At 39.4% G+C, this 25,233-nt stretch overlaps 1 pseudogene; it reads right to left on the bottom strand.

The window, feature by feature from the left end:
* Positions 1-1,719: 1,719 nt before the first annotated feature.
* Positions 1,720-18,215, bottom strand: LOC140616380 (UDP-glucuronosyltransferase 1A8-like; annotated as a pseudogene).
* Positions 18,216-25,233: the final 7,018 nt, after the last annotated feature.

Genomic DNA, 25,233 nt, shown 5'->3' with positions numbered 1-25,233 from the left:
GCGCAGTGGTTTAGCGCTGCCTGCAGCCCAGGGCGTGATCCTGGAGACCCGGGATCGAGTCCTGCATCGGGTTCTCTGTGTGGTGCCTGCTCCTCCCTCTGCCTGTGTCTCTGCCTTTCTCTCTCTAGCTGTGTCTCTATAAATAAATAAAATCTTTTAAAAAAAAGTAAATAAATCTGGAAATTTAAAAGATGATAAAGATGCATTTCAACAGATAAAGAATGGATTTCTTTATTACATGATGTTGGGACAATGGACTATCCATTTAGAAAAATAATAATGTTAGATCTTTATACCATGTAAATTCTTCACGGTAATAAACATATTAACACTGGAAGAATTAAAAATACTAAAACATAGTATGGAAAAAATGTTTATATATCTCAGGCTTGGAAAGACCTAAACAAGGTGAAATCCAGAAACCACTAGGAAAAATGGTAACAAGTTTCACTAACCAAAAAGAAAACTCTATATGACAAAAGATAAAGAGTAGTCAAAAAATATTTGCAATACATAAAAAATGTTAATATTAATAGTCCTACTACTCAAGAGACTTACAGTCATTAGCTATAAAAAGACAAATGGCTCTAGACAAACGACTAAAGAGGTGAATACATAATTCCCAAAAGATGAAATCAAGTGACCAATCTATGTATGAAAATCAAAGCAGCTATGTAGAATTTTTTTGTTAAAAGAGTTTTGAAAGTCTGACGACATCTAAAGCTGGAGAGGGTATGGAAAAACTAGAGCTCTCATGTACTGTTCATCAAAGTGTCAGAATGTTCAATCTTTTGAAAGCAATTTCTCAAATTAATTAAAAGGTAATATGAGTATACCATATGGCCCAGCAAGCCCTACTCCTAAGGACATTGCCTACAGAGAGAAGAGAAAGAATGTGGTAATGTGAGCATGCAAAGAAATTATTTAAGAATGTTTAGCACAATCTTGCTTATAAAGGAAACAGTGGGAAAAGCTTAAATATCTATCAGTATGGATGAGTTGAATGAACTATAGTGTACCCAAAATAAAGAATTTTATTATTAAAAAGAATGTGACAGATTTGTATGGGCTGACTATAAAGATGTTAATGATTTATTAGAAAGTGAAAAGAGCAAGGGGGATGGCTAAGTGGCTCAGTGGTTGAGCCTCTGCCTTTGGCTCAGGGCATGTTTCAGGGGTTTCTGATTTAGTCTCCCATCAGGTTCTCTGCAAGGAGCCTGCTTCTCCCTCTACCTAGGTCTTTGCCTCTCTCTCTCTGTCTCACGTGAATAAAAAAATAAAATCTTTAAAAAAAAAAAAAAGCAAGGTAAAGAACAATATGTCCAATCAATTACTATATTTTATATTAATAATACAGATGTGACAATTTACATTAGATATATGTGTGTATGTATGTATATATATATATAATTTCAGAAATGGGAAAAGAAAAGTAGCATACAAAACTGCTAAGGGCATTTTCCTAAAAGAGATGGCATTAGAATTTTCAAAAAGAGAAATTTCACTTCTTACTGTGTTTTTCAGTAGTTTCCAAAGGATAGTACTACAAAACACACCCTAAAATTATATACAATTATATCAATTGTATATATATACATGTCAAAGAGGGCAACTTTATAAGATTTGCTAATCCACGAATCAATGAAATGGCACAAAAGAATTCTTTCAACCAGGAAAAAATCTCCAAATGTAAGAAATGTAAATGTCAAATCCGGAGTTCAGTAGGAATCTTTTTTTTTTTCCTAATGCCCAAAGCCAGATTATTCTTACTATGCAAACGAAGAGGTAATTACCTTTGACAATGGATTTCCCTCCTGGCATTTGATGCCTGCAATGAAGACCAAGTTGGGCATCACAGGTTTGGGATAGTCCAAAACAAAGTCAGTTCTTAACCAAATTGACGTAAGGCTATAGAGATCATAAGGTATGACAGCTGTTTGGAGAATCTCAGATGCAACTTCTTGAGTTTTTAAAAAAATAGTGGGAAAATAAATGTTCCTCCAAGTGGGAGATATGATTCCTCACTCTCTCTGTCTCTGAAACTCATGGCATCTGACAACATGGAGAAAGGTCTAGGAACATAAGAAAGGGGACTGGGGCACTGTGTGCTTTCTTCAAGAAAATGGCAAAATAATCCCCTGGTGAAGACCACGGATGGGAGTGAAAAATACTTGGCTACAATTAAGCCACACACATCGAAAGGATCCAGAAACACTGCATCAAAAGAACTCTCCTTTAGGAATTCTATTTGTATCACTAGGGCAGCCCCGGTGGCTCAGCGTTTACGGCCGCCTTCAGCCCAGGGCATGATCCTGGAGACCTGGGATTGAGTCCTACATCCGGCTCCCTGCATGGAGCCTGCTTCTCCCTCTGCCTGTGTCTCTGCGCCTCTCTCTCTCTCTGTCTCTCATGAATAAATAAATAAAATCTTTTTTAAAAAAAATTTGTATCACTAAACAAATTCTTACAATGTTAAAAATGTGGCAGCCGAGAAAATTAAGGCCATTCCACTTTAAGTTCAGCGTTAGCACAAGTACAGCCATCTCAGGCCCCTGCGAAGAAGAGCTGACATTTACCTTGCTTCAGTTACAGGAAAAAACAACTTACAGCTTAATGCTCTAGAAAGCTCCATATCAGAATGAGAATAGAGCTTAATGCCCTCGAAAGCCCCATATCAGAATGTAAACAGAACTTGAGAAATTCCTCCCCCACTTCTGGAGGTCCCCTAGACCAGCCCATAAAACTAAGCTGGAACCCCCCCTCGGGGTCCAAGTCCCTGTTCCACTTGGACCCAAGCTCGAGCTTGCTAATAAACCCTCATGTGTTTGCATCGGTGTCGGCTCCTTGGTGGTTTCTCAGATATGTAATCTTGGGCACAACATTTGGGGACTTGTCCGGAATCCGAGAGACCCCCAGGACCCCATCCGGAGGGTTTCATGCATGGTGAGCGCACTCAACTTTTTCCACCTTTTGCGTGCATATTCTCTGAGAGCTCTAAATTGTACTTTTACCTGTAGGAATTCCAATCTGTATTGGGTCGACATTGGCTTAGGTGGACGCACTGGTGGGCTGTCAACCGGGGGTCTTGAGGAGACGTCCCTTGACCCTGCCGGGAGGACAGGGTCCTCGTCTGTAAGGAGGACGGAGGTCCTCGTCTGTAGGGAGGACGGGATCCTCATCTGTAAGGAGGACAGGGTCCTCATCTGTAAGAGGCGGAGGTCCTCATCTATAAGCGGGACTTAGGTCCTCATCTGTAAGGGGGACGGGGTCCTCGTCTGTAAGAAGGACGGGGTCCTCGTCTGTAAGGAGGGCCGGCTGGCAGCTCTTCAGTTTACTTTTTGCTTTGTCTCCGCAGCCGCACTGGAACGTTTGTCTGCGTTACTGTGTCCTTGTTAACTATCGTAACTGTCTGTGCAAAGTTCTCTGATAATCTGAGAGATCTAACGGGGCTCTTAGATACTGTTCTCTTTACCCACCAGCCTACTTGGGAGGACTGCCAACAGCTCTTGTAGGTTCTCTTCACCACGGAAGAGAGAGAATGAGTTCAGGTGGAAGCCCAGAAGTCTGTCCTGGGAGAAGACAGACAGCCCACCCAAAACCCAGACCTCTTAAACGCGGTCTTCCCCTTATCCTGCCCCACCTGGGACCACAACTTGGCTGAAGGTAATGAGAGGCTCCGGCTCTACCACCAGACTCTGCTGGCAGGTCACCAGGCTGCCGTGCACAAGCCTACCCATCTGGCCAAGGTCTATGATGTGAGACAGGGCAAGGACGACAGTCCAGCAGCCTTCTTAGAGAGAGTCATGGAGGCTTTTAGGCAGTGCACCCTTATGAGCCCAGAAGCCCCGGAAACAAAGGCCGCAATTATCATGGCCTTTGTTAACCAGGCTGCTCCGGACATTAAAAAGAAATTGCAAAGATTAGAGAGACTGGGAGGGAAGAGCTTGCAAGGCTTAGTAATAGTAACACTTCTACATCATGATCCTGACCACTCCCACCACTCTCAAGGTCGACAGGATTACTCCCTGGGTCTGCTACACCCACATCCGACCAGCTGATCCACATGCCATTCTCAAGGACTTTGTTCCAGACTGGAAAAGCCAACCAGACAAGGACAATCCCCTAAAGTTAAGACTGCGCCGTTCTCACCTCTTTCCCACCTCCAAGACTCCCTAGTCTGAGGTTGTCCTTCAAAATAGAAGGGGATTAGACTTAGTCTTCTTACAACGGGGGGAGGGGGTGGGGGTGGGGTTATGTGCTGCCTTAAACATAGGAGGTTGCTTCTTCACTGAGATGTAAATGGGAACGAGAAGAGCAACAAGGTTGGTTCAAACCGTGGTTTAATCATTCCCCCTGGCTCACTCTGAGAGCAGCCTGGACCCATGATAGGGTCCTTCCTTAGGTTCCTCTGAGAGGGGGAAATGTGGAGGCCAAGAAAATTAGGCCATTCCACCTTAAATTCAGCGTTAGCACAAGTACAGCCATCTCAGGCCCCTGTGAAGAAGAGCTGACATTTACCTTGCTTCAGTTACAGGAAAAAACAGCTTACAGCTTAACGCCCTAGAAAGCTCCATATCAGAATAAGAACAGAGCTTAATGCCCTCGAAAGCCCCATATCAGAATATAAACAGAACTTGAGAAATTCCTCCCCTACTTCTGGAGGTCCCCTAGACCAGCCCATAAAACTAAGCTGGAACCCCCCTCAGGGTCCAAGTCCCTGCTCCGCTGTGTTGGGTATACTTGGACCCAAGCTCGAGCTTGTAAATAAACCCTCATGTGTTTGCATCGGTGTCGGCTCCTTGGTGGTTTCTCAGATACGTAATCTTGGGCACAACAAAAAAAGGTATTGAAGACTGTCTTTTAATGGACTTAAGACCAAAAAAAGTGAGCTTTGCTGCAGAGTTTTTCCATTGAGAATCAGAGAAAGTCTTGAACATCTGAGTCAACTCCTCCATAGTGTAAGTTGTGGAATAAGTCTTCACCGTAAAATTGGAGGATTTTCCCAGTTGCCAACTCACCTCTGATATGATTAAAACCAACTCATGCCCTCTTTGGATGAGTTGCTCCACAACCAAACGCATGGTAAACCAGTGGCTCCCATCCATGGGTACTACCAACAGCTTGCCTGCCTCAGCAAAGCAGATGTCAGCAGGAGACACACACACAACAGAGGAAAGCCGGTCAAAATTGTGGCAGCCGTTGGAAATATGCAGCCCAGGGCAATCCAGTTGCTTGGGTTCTGAGTTGGTGTGATAGAATTGGGGGAAGAAGTACAGACACAAAGCCTGTCCCAGGAAAGGGGATGTAACCACACATTCGTAAAAAAAAGAAATTACACTCATTGCCAGTAATGCACTGGTAAGAACAATAATGAATGAGTAGCATTTGCTGACACACATACTTGTACACTTTCCAAATAAGAATACCTTTTGATCTTTGCCTTGGACAAAGATCATGCACTGTATGTCACGCAAAACTCATTTGGAAACAGAATTATTAAGCAATGCCTTTGAGGACTCAGAGCGATCAAAAGAAAAATAAACTTCAAAAAGGTGATATCTTTGCAATTTGTTCCAAGGAAATTTTGGTTTTTACTCTCAGGATACATAAGACAATTTTGCCCAGAAAGATATTGGCATCCAAGTTTCCTAGGAAAGACCTGAAGTCACCTACCACTACCTTCCTCGTGGGTAGTGGAACTGTATTCACATGAGTCCCTTAGATGCCTCGCATTGCCACGTGTTTGTTCCATATCCAAACTCTCTGAGGCTCCAAAATGCTAAGACTGTCAAATCCCGCCTCCATGGACCATTCTAGGGATTGATTGATGGAATGTGACTGTCATCTATATTCAGTCACTTTCCCTAGACACATCACATGCAGTGGGTGATCACCTGCCTAATGCTTACCAAAAGCACTCTGCTAGGCATTCTCTCTCTTTTCTCTGGGCTTCTGCATTCCTCTCTGCATTCCTCTATAGACCTCTCTGTGATGGCTGCCCCACTCGGCCTGCTACCTACCTTCAGGAATCTTTGTATCTGTCTCCCACACTCTACCAAGCACTCATTGAGGCCAGAGGATGTATTTTCTTCATATTTGCACCCTCCTCCCACAGGACCCATGCTATGTCTCACACAGAAAAAGCACACAAGGACCCTTTGTTGGATTGGACTGAATTGCATTATGTGAGTTTTCTACACACCTTTATCAGTGAGCTCAGTGGTGTATGTCAGATAAGACCCTGAGTCTTAGTGAGGAATTCTACAGTCAAGTTGGGGGCATAATCTTTGTTAGGAGCCAGCATGTTCCTTCGGAGATGACTGAACTAGGTTACTAGATATTTGTTTAGTCACCTTTTTCCTCGGTGACTGAGGAACTTTGAGATTAATGTCTGAAAAATAATATGGTAGCAAATGATCTTCCTTTCGAGGAGGATCCTTTAGAATATACATCAATAAAGTAGAAAATAGAAGAAAAATAGAAAAAAATCAATGAACCCAAAAATTTGTGCATTAAAAAGATGAACTAAACTTATAAAGCTCTAACCAAACTGATCAGAAAAAAAGAAGAAAAAAATTACCAATATCAGGAATGAGAAAGGTGGCATCACTACAGATTCAACAGATGCTAAAGGGATAATAAGAAAGACTATCAAGAACAAGTTTATGCCAATATATTCTACAACTTAGATGAAATGAACAAATTCCTCAAAAGATGCAAACTACTAGAGTTTAACAGAGAAATAATACATAAGCTGAATAAAAGTACCTTGTATGTTTTAAGTTGAATTAAGTTTGAATTCAAACTTTCCAACTAATAAAACTTCAAGCCCAGGTGGCTTCACTAATACAAACTACCAAATATTGGAGGAAGAAATAAAACCATTTATTATTCCAGTATACATCCTGAAATGAGCAAATATTATTTCAAGAGAACAGAAAAATAGAGAAATTCCTAATCTTTCTATGAGACCACAGAATTTGTCTCTGAGACCAGCATTGCCACATACCAAAACTAGATAAAGACATCATAAGAAAGGAAGAAAAATTTATAGACCAATACCCTCATAAATATTATGCAAAAATTCTATCCCAAATTTTAGCAAATCAAATTCAATAATATAATGTATATAAAATATGAGATCTATATAATAATTATATACAAAAAGATAGTGGGACTTACACCAAAAAAGGCTCTTTTAACATTAGAGAATCACTCAAGGTAATTCACCATAAAAATAGACTGAAAAATACAACCATATGATCATCTCCATAGGCACAGAAAAAGTATTTGACAAAATCCAACATCCATTAGTGATAAAAATTGTCAGAAAACAAGGTAAGAAGGGAATGCTCTCTACCTAATAGAAAGTATCTACGAAAACCCATAACTAACAAAATACTTAATGATGAATGACTGAATGCTTTACTCCTAATCACATACAAGTCAAGGTTGACCATCCTACCACTTCCATTCCTATTGTTCTGGAGATTCTAACCAATCCAATCAGTCAAGAAAAATAAAAGGCCTCCACTTTGGAAAGAAAACTCTAACTGCGTTACTCACAGATAACGTGATCATCTCTGCAGAAATTCCAATGTAATCTACAAAATATCCTAGAACAAATAAGTTAGTTTAGCATTGTTGCAGAATACAAGATAAATACTTAATAATCAATCATATTTCAGGGCATCTGGGTGGTTCAGTTGGTTAAACAATCAGCTCTTGATCTCAGCCCAAGTCCTGATCTCAGTGTCCTGGGATGGAGCCCCAAGTCAGGCTCTGTGCTCATTGCAGGGAGTCTGCTTCAGGATGCTCTTTCTTCTTCTGCCCCCCTTCCCCCTGATTGCTCATGTTCTCTATTTCTCTCTCTAAAATAAATAAATAAATAAATAAATAAATAAATATTTAAAAACCAATCAGGAGAAGTCCAAGAAGGCAGATGAGAAGGAGACCTTAGTTTCATCTGCTCCCAGGAATTCAGCTAGATAGTATTAATCATCCTGAACTCCTGCAAACTCAACAACCACTGATCTAAGAAAAGAATAGCTGCAACTCTACAAATAGAAAAGTGACCACTTTTTGCAAAATAGGAGGCTGGAGATGTGAATCTGGGGCAATATAACAGAAGATAAACCCTGGGAGGAGGGAGACTCCATAAGCTGGCTACCAGGAAGTGCTAGAGCAGTGGAGCACAAAATCTGATGATTAAATGCAATAAAAAATGGAGGCTCTGAAGGCTAGGATAATGAGGCAGAAGAAAAAATAAGTGATATAGCAGATAAAATGATGGAGAAAAAAGAAGCTGAGAAAAAGAGAGAAAAACAAATACTGGATCACAAGGGGAGAATTCGAGAGACAAGTGATAACATAAAGGAAAACAATATTAGAATAATTAGGATCCCAGAATAAGAGAAAGGAGGGGTGCAGAAGGTATATTGGAGCAAATTAAAGCAGAAAATTACCCTAACCCGGGGAAGGAAAGAGGCATTCAAGTCCACCAGGCACAGAGAACCCCCTTCAAAATCAATTAATTAGATCACACCACAACACATAACAGTGAAACTTGCAAATCTCAGAGACAAAGAGAAAATCTTGAATGCAGCTCAGGAGAATAAGTCCATATCCTACAAGATAGAAACATTAGGTTGGCAGCATACCAAACCACAGCGACCTGGCAGGCCAGAAAGGGCTGGAACGATATATTCAGGGTGATAAATGAAAAAAAAATATGCAGCCAAGCATACTTTATCCAGCTAGGATGTCATTCAAAATAGAAAGAGAGATAAAAAGCTTTCAGGACAAATAGAAACTAAAAGAATTTGGATCACCAAAATAGCCCTACAAGAAATATTAAAAGGGACCCTTTAAGCAAAGAGAGAGCACAATAGTAACACACAGCAGAAAGGAACAGAGACAATCTACAGAAACAGTGACTTTACAGGTAATACAATGCCACTAAACCCATATCTTTCAATAATCACTCTGAATGTAAATAGACTAAATGCTCCAATCAAAAGACACTGTGATCAGATTGAAGAAAAAACAATAGCTATTGATATGCTGTCTGCTAGGGACTCACTATAGACCCAGAGATACATCTAGATTTAAAGTGAGGGTGTGGAAAATATTTATCATGCTAATGGATGTCAAAAGAAATCTGGGGTGGCAAGCCTTACATCAAACAAATAAGATTTAAACCAAAGACTGTAATAAGAGATGAGGAAGGACACTATGTCATAATTAAAGGGTCTATCCAACAAGAAGATCTAACAATTGTAAATATTTAGGCCCTTAATATGGGAGCAGCCAATGAGAGAAGCCAATAAAACCTAAACCCAGCAGGAGAGGAGCAAAAATTAAGATGAGAGCAGAAATCAATGAAATAGAAACCAAAAGAACAGTAGAACAGATCAACAACACTAAGACCTGGCCTGGCTCTTTAAAAGGATTAATAAGATTGATAAGCCCCTGGCCAGACATATCAAGAAGAGAAAGGACCCAAAAAATAAAAATATGAATGAAAAAGGTAGATCACAACCAACACTAAAGAAATACATACAATTATAAGAACATATTATGAACAACTGTATGCCAACAAATTAGGCAATCTGAAGGAAATAGATGCATTCCTAGAGATGTGTAAACTACCAAAACTGAAACAGGAAGAGACAGACAACCTGAACAGGAAGGAAATTGAAGCAGTAAACAAAAACCTCCCAACAAACAAGAGTCCACAGCAGGATGGCTTCCCAGGGGAATTCTACCAAACATTTAAAGAAGAATTAATACCTATACTCCTGAAGCGGTTTCAAAACATAAAAAAAAAAAAAAAAAAAAAAAAAAACGGATTGAAAACTTCCAAACTCTTTCTAGGAGCACAGCATTACCTTGATCCTAAAACCAGACAAATATTCCCCCAAAAGGAAAATTACACACCATTATCCCTGATGAACATGAATGCAAAATGCTAGCCAATAGGATCTAACAGTACATTGAAAGGATTATTCACCACAACCAAGTGGGAGTTATCCCTGAGCTGCAAAGGTGGTTCAACATCCACAAACCAATCAATGGGATACACTACATTAATAAAAGAAAGGAGAAGAACCATATGATCCTTTCAATAGATGCAGAAAAAGCATTTGAGAAAGTATAACATCCTTTCTTGATTAAAACGCTTCTCCAGGTAGGGATAGAGGGAACATACCTCAATATCATAAAAGCTATCTATGAAAAGCCCACAGTCAATATCATTCTCAATGGGGAAAAACTGAGAGCTTTTCCCCTAAGGTTAGTAATATGCAGAGATGTCTAATCTCACCCCTGCTATTCAGCATAGTACTAGAAGTCCTAGCATCAAAAGTCAGAAAAACAAATAGAAGGCATCAGAATCTGCAAATAAGTTAAAATCTCACTCTGCACATGACATGATACTATATGTGGAAAACTCAAAAGACTCCACCCCAACATTGCTAGAACTCATACAGCAATTCAACAAAGTTAACAAGTCAGGAAACAGCAGATGTTGGTGAGGATGCAGAGAGGGGGGCACCCTCGTCAATGTTGGTGGGAATGCAAGCTGGTACAGCCATTCTGGAAAACAGTATGGAGGTTCCTCAAAAAGTTGAAAATAGAGCTACCCTACAACACGGCAATTGCACTATGGTGTATTTACTCCAAAGATACAAATGTAGTGATCCAAAGGGGCACCTGCACCCCAATGTTTATAGCAACATTGTCCACATTAGGTGAACTACGGAAGGAGCCCAGATGTCCATCGAGAGATGAATGAATAAAGATTTGGGATATATATACAATGGAATACTACTCGGCCATCAAAACAATGAAATCCTGCCATTTGCAATGTCATGGATGGAACTAGAGGATATTATGCTATGAGGAATATTTCAATCAGAGAAAGGCAATAATATGTCATCTTGCTCATATGTGCAATTTAAGAAACAAAACAGAGGATCATGGGGAAAGAGAGGAAAAAATAAAACAGGATGAAATCAGAGTGGGAGACAAACCATAAAAGACTTTTAATCCTAGGGAAAAAACTGAGGGTTGCTGGAGAGGAGAGGGGTGGGAGATGGGGCATCTGAATGATGGACATTAAGTAGGGCACAGAATGTAATGAGCACTGGGTATTATGTAAGACTGATGAATCAATGATTTCTACCTCTGAAACCAATAATATATTCTATATTAATTAATTGAATTTAAAGAAAAATTTAAAAATTAAAGTAAATAAATAAAATGTTCTAGGGAGCTAAAAAAACAATTGTATTTCTATATACAAGCAATGAACAATCAGAAATGAAAATTTCAAAATACCATTTAAATAGCATCAAAATTTTGAAATACTTATGGGATAACTCTGACAAAAGATGTGAAACACTGTACCCTGAAAACCACAAAACATTAGTGAGAGAAATTAAAGAAAATATAAATAACTGAAGGGATAAATCATGTTCATGAACTGGGAGATCCAGAGTTGTTAAGATGACAATTCTCTCCCAAATTGATCTGTAGATACAATATAATCTCAACCAAAATCCCAGCAGGCATTTTTGCAGAAATTGGAAAACTGATTTAAAAATGTATATGGGACTGTAAAAGATCTAAAATGACCAAAATAACTTTAAAAAACTTGGAAATGGCATACACTGTATACTTATATCTCCCTAACATTCATATTTGAAACTCTATACTGATATGATGGTATAAGGAAGTGGAGCTTTGGGGGTTAATTAGGATTTAGATAAGGTAGTGGGGCCCCCATGAATGGGATCAGTGCTTTTATGGGTCAACAGAGACCATGTTTTCTCTCTCTCTCTCTCTCTCTCTCTGTCATGTGAGTATACAAGAAGTCACCAGACTGCAACCCAGAAAAGGGCTCTCACCAGAATGCAACCATGGCAGTAACCTGATCTTGGACTTCAAACTTCCGAACTTCTCTATAGTATTCTGTGACAGCAGCTGAACCGACTGAGACAGAAAGCTAACACTTTTCATTTCAAGACTTCTTGTAAAGCTAGAGTAATCAAGTGTTTCATAAACAGATCATTGAAACAGATTAGAAAGTCCAGAATAAATCCATAGATATATGTACAACTGATCTTTTATGGAGATGCAAAGGCCATTCAGTAGAGGAAACAATAGCCTTTTCAACAATCAGATATCCATCAGCCAGAAAGCAAGAAAAGACATCACCTCTGTGGTCTTCCTCCCAAAATAGCTGAAGTCTGGTTTCATCATGATTTTTTTTAAAAAAGGACAAACCGGGGATCCCTGGGTGGCTCAGTGGTTTGGCGCCTGCCTTTGGCCCAGGGCACGATCCTGGAGACCCGGGATCGAATCCCACATCGGGCTCCCAGTGCATGGAGCCTGCTTCTCCCTCTGCCTATGTCTCTGCCTCTCTCTCTCTCTCTCTCTCTCTCTCTCTCTCTCTGTGACTATCATAAATAAAAATAAAAATAAAAAATAAAAAAAAGGACAAACTGAAATTGGGGGCATTCCACAAAATACCTAAACAATAATTCTCAGAACTGCAAATGTCATCAAAATCAAGGAAAGTCTGAGAAATCATCACAATTTAGAAGAGACACTCACTATAATATGATATTCTGGATGGGATCCAGGAAATGAAAAAGGACATTAGGTAAAAATCAATGAAATCTGAGTAAAACATAGACTTTAATCATATCATATTGGTTCATTCATGTGACAAAGGCACTGTAGTAAAATAAGCTGTTAACTATAAGGGAAGGTAGGTACATAGTATATGGGAATATTTCCAACTGCATTTTACAATATTTCTGTAAATCTAAGTCTGTTCTAAATTAAAATTTTATTTTTTAAAAAGGAGAATCCAGGGCAACTAAATGGCTCACTTAGGTAAGCAGCCAACTCGTGGTATAAGCTCAGATCATGAAAACAGGGTGGTGAGGAGTCCCAAGACCAGCACCATGCTCAGCAGGGAGTCTCCTTGAGATCCTCTCCCCTTTGCTTGTCCCTCCCCCTCTGCTTCTCCTCCACACTCACACACACTCTCTCTTTCTTTCTCTAAAATAAAGAAATAAAATCTTTAAAAGGAGAAAAGAAAGAGAATGAAAGAGAGAAAGAGGGGAAAGAAAAAGAAAGAAGAAAGAAGAAGAACGAAAGAAGAAAGAAAGAAAAAAAGAAAGAAAGAAAGAAAGAAAGAAAGAAAGAAAGAAAGAAAGAAAGAAAAGAAAGAAAGAAAGAAGACAATAAAGACAGAATCCACAGACTGGGAGGGAATATTTGTACAGCATATACCTGATTAAGAACTTATGTACTGAATCTATTAAGAACTCTTGAATCTCATGAATAGGGAAACATTTATTTATATACACAAAGATTTGAACAGACATTTCACCACAAGACAATAGAGATGGGAAACAGGCACATGGAAAGGTGCTTCACATCATTGTTCAATAGAGATGTCAAGTTATAGCTACAATTTAATTTGCACACATCTTAGAATGGCTGAAATGTGAAAGAGAGACCACACCCATTGTTAGTGACTCTCTGGAAGGGCTGGGCACTCATTTGCTGCTGGTGAGACCCTACAGTGGATCAGCAGTTTCTTAGAAACCTACACCTGCCATACAGCCCAAGGCTTCCCATTCCTAGGTATTCACCCCGGAGAAAAGAAAGTACACTTCCTGAGTGGCTGATACTTTTCATTTTCTGGTGAAGTTCTGACATCTTACAAAACCTTCTGACTGGGGAGACACCAACACACACACATGCTTCCCCAGCCCTGATTCTTAGAGATCCCAAGAAGCCCAGCCCACTGTAAGCCTTTGAGATGCAAACTACCAATCCAGAGCCATAGGAGACAATATTCCTCTGCCTTAATCATCCCAGGCCTAGGGACCAGGCAACCAGGGAACACCCCTATAGCTTAGAACCCACCAGAGTTCTTCACACTAGCCAGTCCTAGGCCATTTGCCCTGCCCTGACTTGCCTTTCCATGAAAACACCAATGAAGTCAGTGACCCAGGCCCTGTCCTGGCTCCTGCTGCTTCTGCCTCCTGACCAACCCTGGTGCTTCCCCATGTAGCCCTGCGTGGCAGCCCCTTTCTCTAGGACTTGTGAGTAATATAAACTTTGTTTCCCTGAGCCTCTCCTGTGTCTCCTCTTATGGCCGCACCTAAGGGACCATCATATAAAAGGACACAGAATGCTTCCATCCAAAAACCATTTGTATGGGATACGAATATTCAGAGCCACTTTATTTGAGCCACAGAAAACTGGGAACAGCACAAAGACTTATCAACATGTGACTGGATAAAGTGCGCGTTATCCACAAATACAATGCTTCTCTACAATAAATAGGAATGAACTACTACACATGAAACAACAAGGATGAATCTCAAAATAATTTTGCTAAAGAAGCTATGTCAAACAAGAGAGTCCATATTGCATAATTCCATTATGCAAAATTCTAGAAAATGCAAATTAAATAGAGTGACAAAAAAGAGAGCAGTGGTGGCTTTTTTTAGGGTGAGTGTTGTATTACCATATACCTAAAACTTACCTTTTCTTACTAGATCCCTCTTCTCCCTCAGCATCTTATTACTGACCATCCCCTAGGGGAACCCAGAAAACTTGTACTCCATCTCCAAAGGGATGGGAAAATCTGAACAAACTATTTTTTTATGGCTCATGAGCTAAGAATGGAACTTACAATTTTAAAGAACTATAAACAAACAAAGCAACAAACAAAAAGGTTATTAAACAGAGATCATATATAACCCTGCAAAGGCTAAAATATTTGCCCTTTAAAAAGGTTTGCCAATCTCTGAGGCAGCATTGTTAATTTACACAAACTAACATGTTCCCTCTTACAACACTAAAATTCACTTTTAATGTAAGGATGATGGAAAGAGTTTAATTATTCTTATCTCCCCCCCTCCAAATTTCCTGATATCACTGGCATGTTTTATAAAAGTCTATACATCCTACAAGCCAACAGATACCTTGGTTCTCATTTACTTGCAGTCATGCTAAATAAACCCATCATTATCTTAAGTTTCATATATGGGCACGTGTACCTAGTATGAGTGCAGTTTCTTCAGCTATGTGAAGATTCTGGTGGCTCTGCTCATTTCAAGGTGAGCAGAGCCCCCTTACAAAATGCTATCCTTCCCAGATATGCTTCAGGCTGTGGGTAGTCTGAGTTACATAAACAGCATGCCCACAACACAGATTCACTGAGGGCATGATCCATTTCTAGCCACTACTTAATTCAAAGGGAAAAATCAGGTTCCCACTATATGAGAAAACATGACTTTTGCAAAATTTACTGAGCCTTCAGTAAGTCTCTAATAAAATAATTAACTGAAACATGCCACCAGGTTCTTAATTTGGATTTGGATGCAATGTACTCATCAGAAATCTTACTCTTGAATTTTTCAAGACCATGTCAATCCCAGTGATTGAACCCCAAATCAAACTGGCTGGACCAACTATTTAACATTATTCAATAAGAACTATTGAATAATTGTTCTGAACTAATTGTTCAACAATGTTTCTGAAGGACATGCTCCAATAAGGCAAATAAGATGTATGAATTTGGGGAGGGATTATTACTGGCAGATGATATTGTATACCTAAGAGTCTTAGAAACTAAGAAGAGAAATTAGGAATGTGGCTAGATAGAAGATAAATGTGCAAAAACCAAAGCTATACATTAATTACTAATAATCACTTCAAAATAGCAATGAAAAATGCCCTGTTCACAATAGTTTCAAAAATAGTAATATGCCTAGGAATAAATGTTACAAGAAAAGTGAAAGGCATATAAAGTAAAATGCAAAAGTTTATTGATACATATAAAGTAAGATCTGAATAAATAAAGAGAAATACTACAATCCTAAATAGGAAAAGTTCCAAGCAAAATGATGTCATTCTCTCTCAATTTAATAAAAGCATTTTGTCATATAATCAGAACCCTATTGCTTTATTTTATTTAAAACTAGATAAAACAATTCACAATTTTGTGAAGGAGAGTCAAAAACAAGAATCACCAAAAAATTTAGAAAAACAGTGAGTATGAGCATTACCTTACGACATATTAAAACAGACTATAGAGCTACTACAATAAAAATATGATACTGGCACATGAGTAAATAAATAAATCGATGGAACAAAACTGAGAGTTCACAAATAGAGTTCAAAAGAGTAAATAAATCTGGAAATTTAAAATATGATAAAGATGCATTTCAACAGATAAAGAATGGTTTCTTCATTACATGATGTTGGATCCTTGTACCATATAAATTCTTCACTGTAAAAAATGTATTAACCCTGGAGGAATTAAAAATACTAAGACATAGTATGGAAAAAGTGTTTATATATCTCAGGCTTGGAAAGACCTAAACAAGGTGAAATCCAGAAATCACCAGGAAAAACGGTAACAAGTTTCGCCAACCAAAAATGAAAACTCTATATGACAGAAGATAAAGAATAGTCAAAAAATATTTGCAGTACATAAAAAGTGTTAATATTAGTAGTCCTACTACTCAAAAGACTTACACTCATTTCTCTAAAAAAGACAAATGGCCCTAGAAAAAGGACTAAAGAAGGTGAATACATAATTCCCAAAAGATGAAATCAAATGGCCAATTTATCTATGTAGAATATTTTTTTCTTTTCTTTCTTTCTTCTTCTTTTTTTTTTTTGTTTTTTTGTTTGTTTTTTTTTTTTTGGTTAAAAGAGTTTTAGAAGTCTGACAACATTTGAAGCTGGAGAGGATATGGAAAAACTAGAGCTCTCATGTACTGTTGACCAAAGTGTCAGATTGTTCAATCTTTTGAAAGCAATTTGTTGAATTGGTTATAAGATAATATGGGTGTACCATTTGGCCCAACAACCCCTACTCCTAAGGATATGCAGCCTATACAGACAGAACAGCAAGACTGTTGAAATGTGAGAATGCAAACAAATTATTTAAAAATGTGTAGTATAGTCTTGCTTATAAAGGACACAGTGGGGAAAAAGATTAAAAATCTATCGGTATGGATGAGTTGAATGAACCATGGTGTATCCAAAGTAAAGAATTTTATGTAACTATTAAAAAGAATGCAACAGGGGCACCTGGGTGTCTCAGTCAGTTAACTCTCTGCCTTGGGCTCAAGTCATGATCCCGGGGTCCTGAGATGTAGGCCTGCATTGGGATCCCTGCTCAGCAAGGAGACTGCTTCTATTTTTCCCTCTGCTGTCCCCCTCCTTGTGCTCTCTCTCTCTCTCTCTGTCTCAAATGAATAAATTAAATCTTTTAAAAAAGGGATGCAACAGATTTTTATGGATTGACTGTAAAGATGTTCATAATTTATTAGTTAGTGAAGAAACCAAGGTAAAGAACAATAGGTACAATCCATTATAGATTTTATTTTAATAAAATAGGTGTGACAATTTACATTAAATATATGCATATACATAAAATAATTTCAGAAAAATGGGAGAAATACCATACAAAATATCTAAGGGCAATTCTATAAGGCAATACGATTATTCCTATATGGGACAACTGGGTACTCAGCAGTTGACTATCTGCCTTTGGCTCAGGGCCTGATCACAGAGTCTCAGGATCGAGTCCAATATTGGACTCCCTGCACTGAACCTGTTTCTCCCTCTGCCTATGTCTCTGCCTCTCACTCTCTCTGTCTCTCATAAATAAATAAATAAATAAATAAATAAATAAATAAATAAATAAATAAAAATAAATAAATAAAATCTTTAAAAAAAAAAAAAAGGATTATTCCTGTATGGCAAAATCTATGACATTAGATCTCTTTTTAAAAAACTGAAATTTCAATTCTTAGTGTGTTTTTCAGTAGTTGCCAAAGGATAGTACTACAAAATGCACCCTAGAAATTATATACAATTATATCAATTGTATACAAATACATGTCAAAGAGGGCAGCTTTATAAGACTTGCTAATGCATGAATCAATGAATTGGCACAAAAGAATTCTTTCAACCAGGAAAAAAAATCTCCAAATGCAAATGTCAAATCTGGGGTTCAGGAGTGTAAATGTCAAATCTGGAGTTCAGTGGGAATCTTATTTTTTTTCTAATGTCCAAAGCCAGATTATTCTTACTACACAAAAGAAGAGGTAACTTACCTTTGGCAATGTCTTTCCCTCCTGGCAGTTGATGCCTCCAATGAAGACCATGTTGGGCATCACAGGTTTGGGATAGTCCAAAACAAAGTCAGCTCTTAACAACCAAATTGACGTATGGCTATAGAGATCATAAGGCGTGACAGCTGTTTGGAGAATCTCAGATGCAACTTCTAAAGGAGTTTTTAAAAAATAGTGGCAAAATAAATGTTCCTCCAGGTGGAAGATGTGATTCCTCACTCTCTCTCTGAAACTCATGGCATCTGACAACATGGAGAAAGGTCTAGGAACATAAGAAAGGGGACTGGGGCATTGTGTGCTTTCCTCAAAAAAATGGCAAAATAATCCCCTGGTGAAGACCACAGATGGGAGTGAAAAATACTTGGCTACAATTAAGCCACACACATCAAAAGGATCCAGAAACACTGCATCAAAAGAACTCTCCTTTATGTATTCTACTAATTTTGGATCACTAAACAAATTCTTACAATGTAAAAAAAGGTGTTCAAGACTGTCTTTTAATGGACTTAAGACCAAAAAAAGTGAGCTTTGCTGCTGAGTTTTCCACTGAGAATAAGAGAAATTCTTGAACATCTGATTCAACTCCTCCAGATTGTAAGTTGTGGAATAAGTCTTCACCGTAAAATTGGAGGATTTTCCCAGTTGCCAACTCACCTCTGGTATGATTAAAACCAACTCATGCCCTCTTTGGATGAGTTGCTCCACAACCAAACGCATGGTAAACCAGTGGCTCCCATCCATGGGTACTACCAGCAGCTTGCCTGCCTCAGCAAAGCCAGATGTCAGCAGGAGACACACACACAACAGAGGAAAGCCAGTCAAAATTGTGGCAGCCATTGGAAACCTGCAGTCCAGGGCAATCCAGCTGCTTGGGTTCTGAGCTGGTGTAATAGAGGCAGTCCGTGGAAGAAGTACAGGCACAAAGCCCGCCCCAGCGGAGGGAGTGTATTTACACAGTCATGAAAAAAAAAAAAAACTACACTCATTGCCAGTGATGCCCTCCTAAGAACGATAATGAATGGGTAGCATTTGCTGACAAACATGCTTGTAAATTTTCCAGACAGCAGTACCATTTGATCTTTGCCTTGGACAAAGATCATGCACTGTATGGCATGTCGATGCTCTTTTGGAAACAGAATTATTAGGCAATGTTTTGAGGACTCAGAGTGATAAAAAGGAAAGTAAATATCAATTAAAGTGATTTTTTCCAATTTTTTCCAAGGAAAACTTGGGTTATCTTCAGGATACATAAGACAATTTTGCCCAGAAAGAGATTGGCATCCCAGTTTCCAAGGAGGACATGAAGTCACTTACCACTAGCGTCCTCATGGACAATGGAACTGTATTCACAAGAGCCTCTAAAAAGCCTGGCATTGCCACCGGTTTTTCCACTTCCAAACCCTTTGTGGGCTACAAAAGGTTAAGAGTGCCAAATCCTGCCTCCATGGACCATTCTAGGAATTGATAGATGGAATAGGACTGTCCTCTATATTCAGTCACTTTCCCTACACACATCACATGCAGTGGGGTGGTCACTTGCCTGAAGCTTGCCAGAAGCACTCTGCTAGGCATCCTCTCTCTTTCCTCTGGGCTTCTGCATTCCTCTGTCTAGACCTCTCTGCTGAAGGCTGACCTAATTTGGCCTGCTACCCACCTGCAGGAATCTTTGTATCTGTCTCCCAAACTCTACTGAGCACTTGTTGACGCCAGAGGGTATATCTTCTTCATAGTTGCACTTTCCTTCTACAGGACCCATGCTATGCCTCACACATGGAAAGCACACAAGGACTTTTTGTTCCACTGGACTGGATTGCACTGTGTGAGTGCAATTATGGGTGGCTTAAGTGGTGTATGTCAGATAAGACCCTGAGAAACATTTACTGAGGGATTCTAAAGCCAACCTGGGGGCATAATCTTTGTTAGGGGCCAACATGGCTTCTTCTGAGTTGCCCAAACTACTACTAGACAAATAATAATATTTGCTTAGTCACCATTTATATCAGGGACTGATGGACTTTCAGATGAATGTCTAAAAAACAAAAATGAAGGCACATGATCAATCTTTCTGGATGGCTTACTTCAGAATAGATATCAATAAGATATAAAATAGCAGAAAATCAATGAACCCAAAAGCTGGTTCTTTGAGAAGATGAATTAACCTGATGAAGCTCTAGCCAAACTGATCAGAAAAAAAAAAAGAGAAGAAAAAATTATCAATATCAGGAATGAGAGAGTTGGCATCACTACATATTCCACAGATGTTAAAAGGATAATAAGAAAGAATACCAAGAACAAATTTATGTCAGTATATCTACAAGTTAGATGAAATGGACAAATTCCCCAAAGATGCAAACTATTAGTTTAACGGAGAAATATTACATAAATTGAGTAAAAATAATTTGTATATTTTAAGTTGAATTAACTTTGAATCCAAACGTTCCTACAAATAGAATTTCAAACTCAGATGGCTTCATTGATACAAGGTACCAAACATTGGAGGAAGAAATAAATTATTATTCAGAATATATCCTGAAAAGAGAAATAATATATTCTAGAGAACAGAAGCAAAGAGAACTTCCTAATCTTTCTAGGAGGCCACTGAGTTTGTCTATGAGACCAGCATTGCCACATACTAAAACTAGATAAAGACATCAAAAAAAGAAAAATGTAAAGACCAGTACTCCTCATAAATATAAATCAAAAATTTGACACAAAATTTAGCAAACCAAATTAAATAATATAAACTTATATAAAATATATTTTATCCCAGGAATACAAAGTTGTTTTATCAATAGAAAATCAGTCAAGGCAATTCACCATATAAATATATCATGCCTATAGAAATGATTATATGGTTTAGAAAAATATATATATACACACATATATATACCATGTATATGGTATATAAAGATATATAATAATAATATACAAAAAGTAGTGGGTCTTATCTCAGAAACACAAGGCTCTTTTATCACTAGAAATCAATCAAGGTAATTCATCATATAAATAAATCATCCTTATGAAAATGATTATATGGCTTATAATCATTTCCATAGGCATTGAAAAGGTATTTGACAAAAGCTAACATCCATTCCTGATAAAAATTGTCAGAAAACTAGGATCAGAAGAGAAAGTACTATACCTAATAAAGAGCATCTGTGGAAAAATCCATAACTAACAACGCACTTAACGATGAATGACTGAATGCTTTACTCCTAATCACATACAAGTCAAGGATGACCATCCTACCACTTCTACTATTGTTCTGAAGATTCTAACCAGTGCAGTCAGTCAAGAAAAATAAAAGGCCTCCACTTTGGAAAGAAAACTCTAACTGCCTTCTCCACAGACAACATAATCATCTCTGTAGAAATTCCAAGGGAATCTACAAAATATCCTAGAACAAATAAGTTTAGCATTGTTGCAGGATACAAGATAAATACTCAATAATCAATCATATTTCAGGGCATCTGGTGGCTCAGTTGGTTAAGCAATCAGCTCTTGATCTCAGCCCAAGTCCTGATCTCAGTGTCCTGGGATGGAGCCCCAAGTCAGGCTCTGTGCTCATCATGGGGAGTCTGCTTCAGGATGCTCTTTCTTCTTCTGCCCCCGCTTCCCCCTGATTGCTAATGTTCTCTATTTCTCTCTCTAAAATAATTAAATAAGTACACATTTATAAAAAAAACAATCAAGAGAGGGTCCAAGAAGACAGATGAGAAGGAGGCCTTAGTTTCATCTGCTCCCAGGAATTCAGCTAGAGAGTACTAAATCATCCTGAACTCCCACAAACTCAACCACGGATCTAAGAAAAGAATAGCTGCAACTCTACAAATAGAAAAGTGACCACTTTTTGCAAAATAGGAGGCTGGAGATGTGAATCTGGGGTGATATATCAGAAGATAAAACCCCCCCGGGGGGGTGGGGTGAGGCAAGATGGCAGAAGAGTAGGGTTCCCATGTCACCTGTCCCCACCAACTTACCCAGATAACTTCAAATCATCCTGAAAACCTATGAATTCGGCCTGAGATTTAAAGAGAGAATAGCTGGAACGCTACAGAGAGAAGAGGTTTTGCTTCTAACAAGGTAGGAAGGTGGTGGTGGGGGGGATAAAAAAGAATCAAGTGGGGGAGGGCCTCCCCAAAAAGCCAGGCTAAGAGGGGCAGGGACAGCCTCAGGGCAGGAGAGCCCTGCCCCGGAGAAGCGGGAACTTTAAAAATCCGCACCGGATTCTTCCCCGACAGAAAGGTGCTTAGCAGGGAACCCGGGCAGAACCGCAGGAGGGGCATTGGGGCCTCCAGGTACCTGGGGTCACTAAAGAGGAGGGGCACCCTGGTTAGATTGCTGCACCACGCGGGCTGAGCTCTGTAAAGGCCTGGAGTGCGCACCCGGTGGAGCCTCGGGAGCAGCTCAGGGGGTGGCTCCCTGTGGAAGGGGCCAGCCAGCCGGCAGTAGGATCCCAGCAGCACAGGGCCCGGAGCCCAGGGCACCGGGGGACACAGCCCTGGACCCTGCGCTGCCCTTGGCACAGGCAGAGGCAGGGAGGGCACAGGACAGTCAGGATGCTCCTGCTGCCGGATGGCCCCGAGCTGTGCAGGTCAGCGCCCCCTGCCCCCTGGAGCATCCAGGCCCTTGTGGACTGGGAGACTGTGGGAGTCACTGCAGGAGCTGACTCCAGGGCTGGAGATCTGGCCGCCTCCAGTGGTGTTGTTCCTCCTGGTGTCACCCTGTGCCTGGGACAGAGTGGGCTGCCCGGGGACAGGGGCCTCATGGGGTAAACAGCTCCCACTGAGCCGTGCACCTGGCAGGGGGCCGGGCAGCTCCCTCAGGTGCACACACCTGAGCTTCAGCACAGCAGGCCCCTCCCCCAGAAGACCAGTTGGAAGGACAGGGGAAGAGCAAGTTCTTGACTGAGAAGCACTGGAAAGTTCCAGGGGAAGTCGAGGGAATTACAGTATATAGAACCAAAGGGTACCTCTCCTTTTTTTTTTTTTTCTTTTTTTTTCTTCCTTTTTCCAGTACAACTTGTTTTTAGCCACTGTGCACTGAGCAAAATGATGAGAAAGAAGAACTCACTACAAAAGTAAGAATCAGAAACAGTCCTCTCTGCCACAGAGTTACAGATTTTGGATTACAATTCAATGTCAGAAAGCCAATTCCAAAGCACAATTATAAAGCTACTGGTGGCTCTGGAAAAAAGCATAAAGGATTCAAGAGACTTCATGAGTGCGGAATGTAGATCTAATCAGGCCAAAATTAAAAATCAACTACATGAGATGCAATCCAAACTGGATGTCCTAATGACGAGGGTTAATGAGATAGAAGAAAGAGTGAGTGACATAGAAGACAAGTTGATGGCAAGGAAGGAAGCTGAGGAAAAAAGAGAAAAACAAAAGACCATGAGGAAAGGTTAAGGGAAATAAATGACAGCTTCAGAAGGAAAAATCTGTTTAATTGGGGTTCCAGAGGGTGCAGAGAGGGACAGAGGACCAAAAAGCATATTTGAACAAATCATAGCTGAGAACTTCCCTAATTTGGGGAGGGAAGCAGACATTCAGATCCAGGAGATAGAGAGGTCCCCCCCTAAAATCAATAAGAACCGTTCAACAGCTTGACATTTAATAGTGAAACTTGCAAATTCCAAAGATAAAGAGAAGATCCTTAAAGCAGCAAGAGACAAGAAATCCCTAACTTACATGGGGAGAAATATTAGATTAACAGCAGACCTCTCCACAGAGACCTGGCAGGCCAAAAATGGCTGGCAGGATATATTCAGGGTCCTAGATGAGAAGAACATGCAGCCAAGAATACTCTATCCAGCAAGGCTCTCATTCAGAATAGGAGAGATAAAGAGCTTCCAAGATAGGCAGAAACTGAAAGAATATGTGACCACCAAACCAGCTCTGCAAGAAATATTAAGGGGACTCTGTAAAAGAAAGAGGAAGCCCAAAGAAATAACCCACAAAAACAGAGACTGAATAGGTATTATGATGACACTAAATTCATATCTTTCAATAGTAACTCTGAACGTGAATGGGCTTGATGATCCCATCAAAAGACACAGGGGTTCAGACTGGATAAAAAAGCAAGACCCATCTATTTGCTGTTTACAAGAGACTCATTTTAGATCTAAGGACACCTACAGCCTGAAAATGAAAGGTTAAAGAACCATTTACCATTCAAATTGTCCTCAAAAGAAAGCAGGGGTAGCAATCCTCATATCAGATAAATTAAAGTTTATCCCAAAGACTGTAGTAAGAGATGAAGAGGGACACTATATCATACTTAAAGGATCTATCCAACAAGAGGACCTAACAATCATGAATATTTATGCCCCTAATGTGGGAGCTGCCAAGTATATCAATCAATTAATAACCAAAGTACGGACATACTTAGATAATAATACACTAACACTGGGAGACCTCAGCACTGCACTTTCTGCAAATGACAGATTTTCTAAGCACAACATCTCCAAAGAAACAAGAGCTTTAAATAATACACTGGACCAGATGGATTTCACAGATATTTACAGAACTTTACATCCAAACACAACTGAATACACATTCTTCTCAAGTGCACATGGAACTTTCTCCAGAATAGACCACATACTGGGTCACAAATCAGGTCTCAACCGATACCAAAAGATTGGGATTGTCCCCTGCATATTTTCAGACCACAATGCTTTGAAACTTGAACTCAATCACAAGAAGGAATTTGGAAGAAACTCAAACATGTGGAGGTTAAAGAGCATCCTGCTAAAAGATGAAAAGGTCAACCAGGAAATTAGAGAAGAGTTAAAAAGATTCATGGAAACTAATGAGAATGAAGATACAACCATTCAAAATCTTTGGGATACAGCAAAAGCAGTCCTAAGAGGGAAATACATTGCAATACAAGCATCCCTCAAAAAATTGGAAAAAACTCAAATACACAAGCTAACCTTGCACCTAAAGGAACTGGAGAAAGAACAGCAAATAAAACCTACACCAAGCAGAAGAAGAGAGTTAATAAAGATTCAAGCAGAACTCAATGAAATAGAGACCAGAAGAACTAT

The sequence above is a fragment of the Canis lupus genome, chromosome 24, assembly GCF_048164855.1.
Source record: "Canis lupus baileyi chromosome 24, mCanLup2.hap1, whole genome shotgun sequence".
Taxonomy (NCBI): Eukaryota; Metazoa; Chordata; class Mammalia; order Carnivora; family Canidae; genus Canis; species Canis lupus.
Note: the sequence above shows the minus strand (reverse complement) of the source record. Positions and strands in the feature narration are given on the sequence as shown.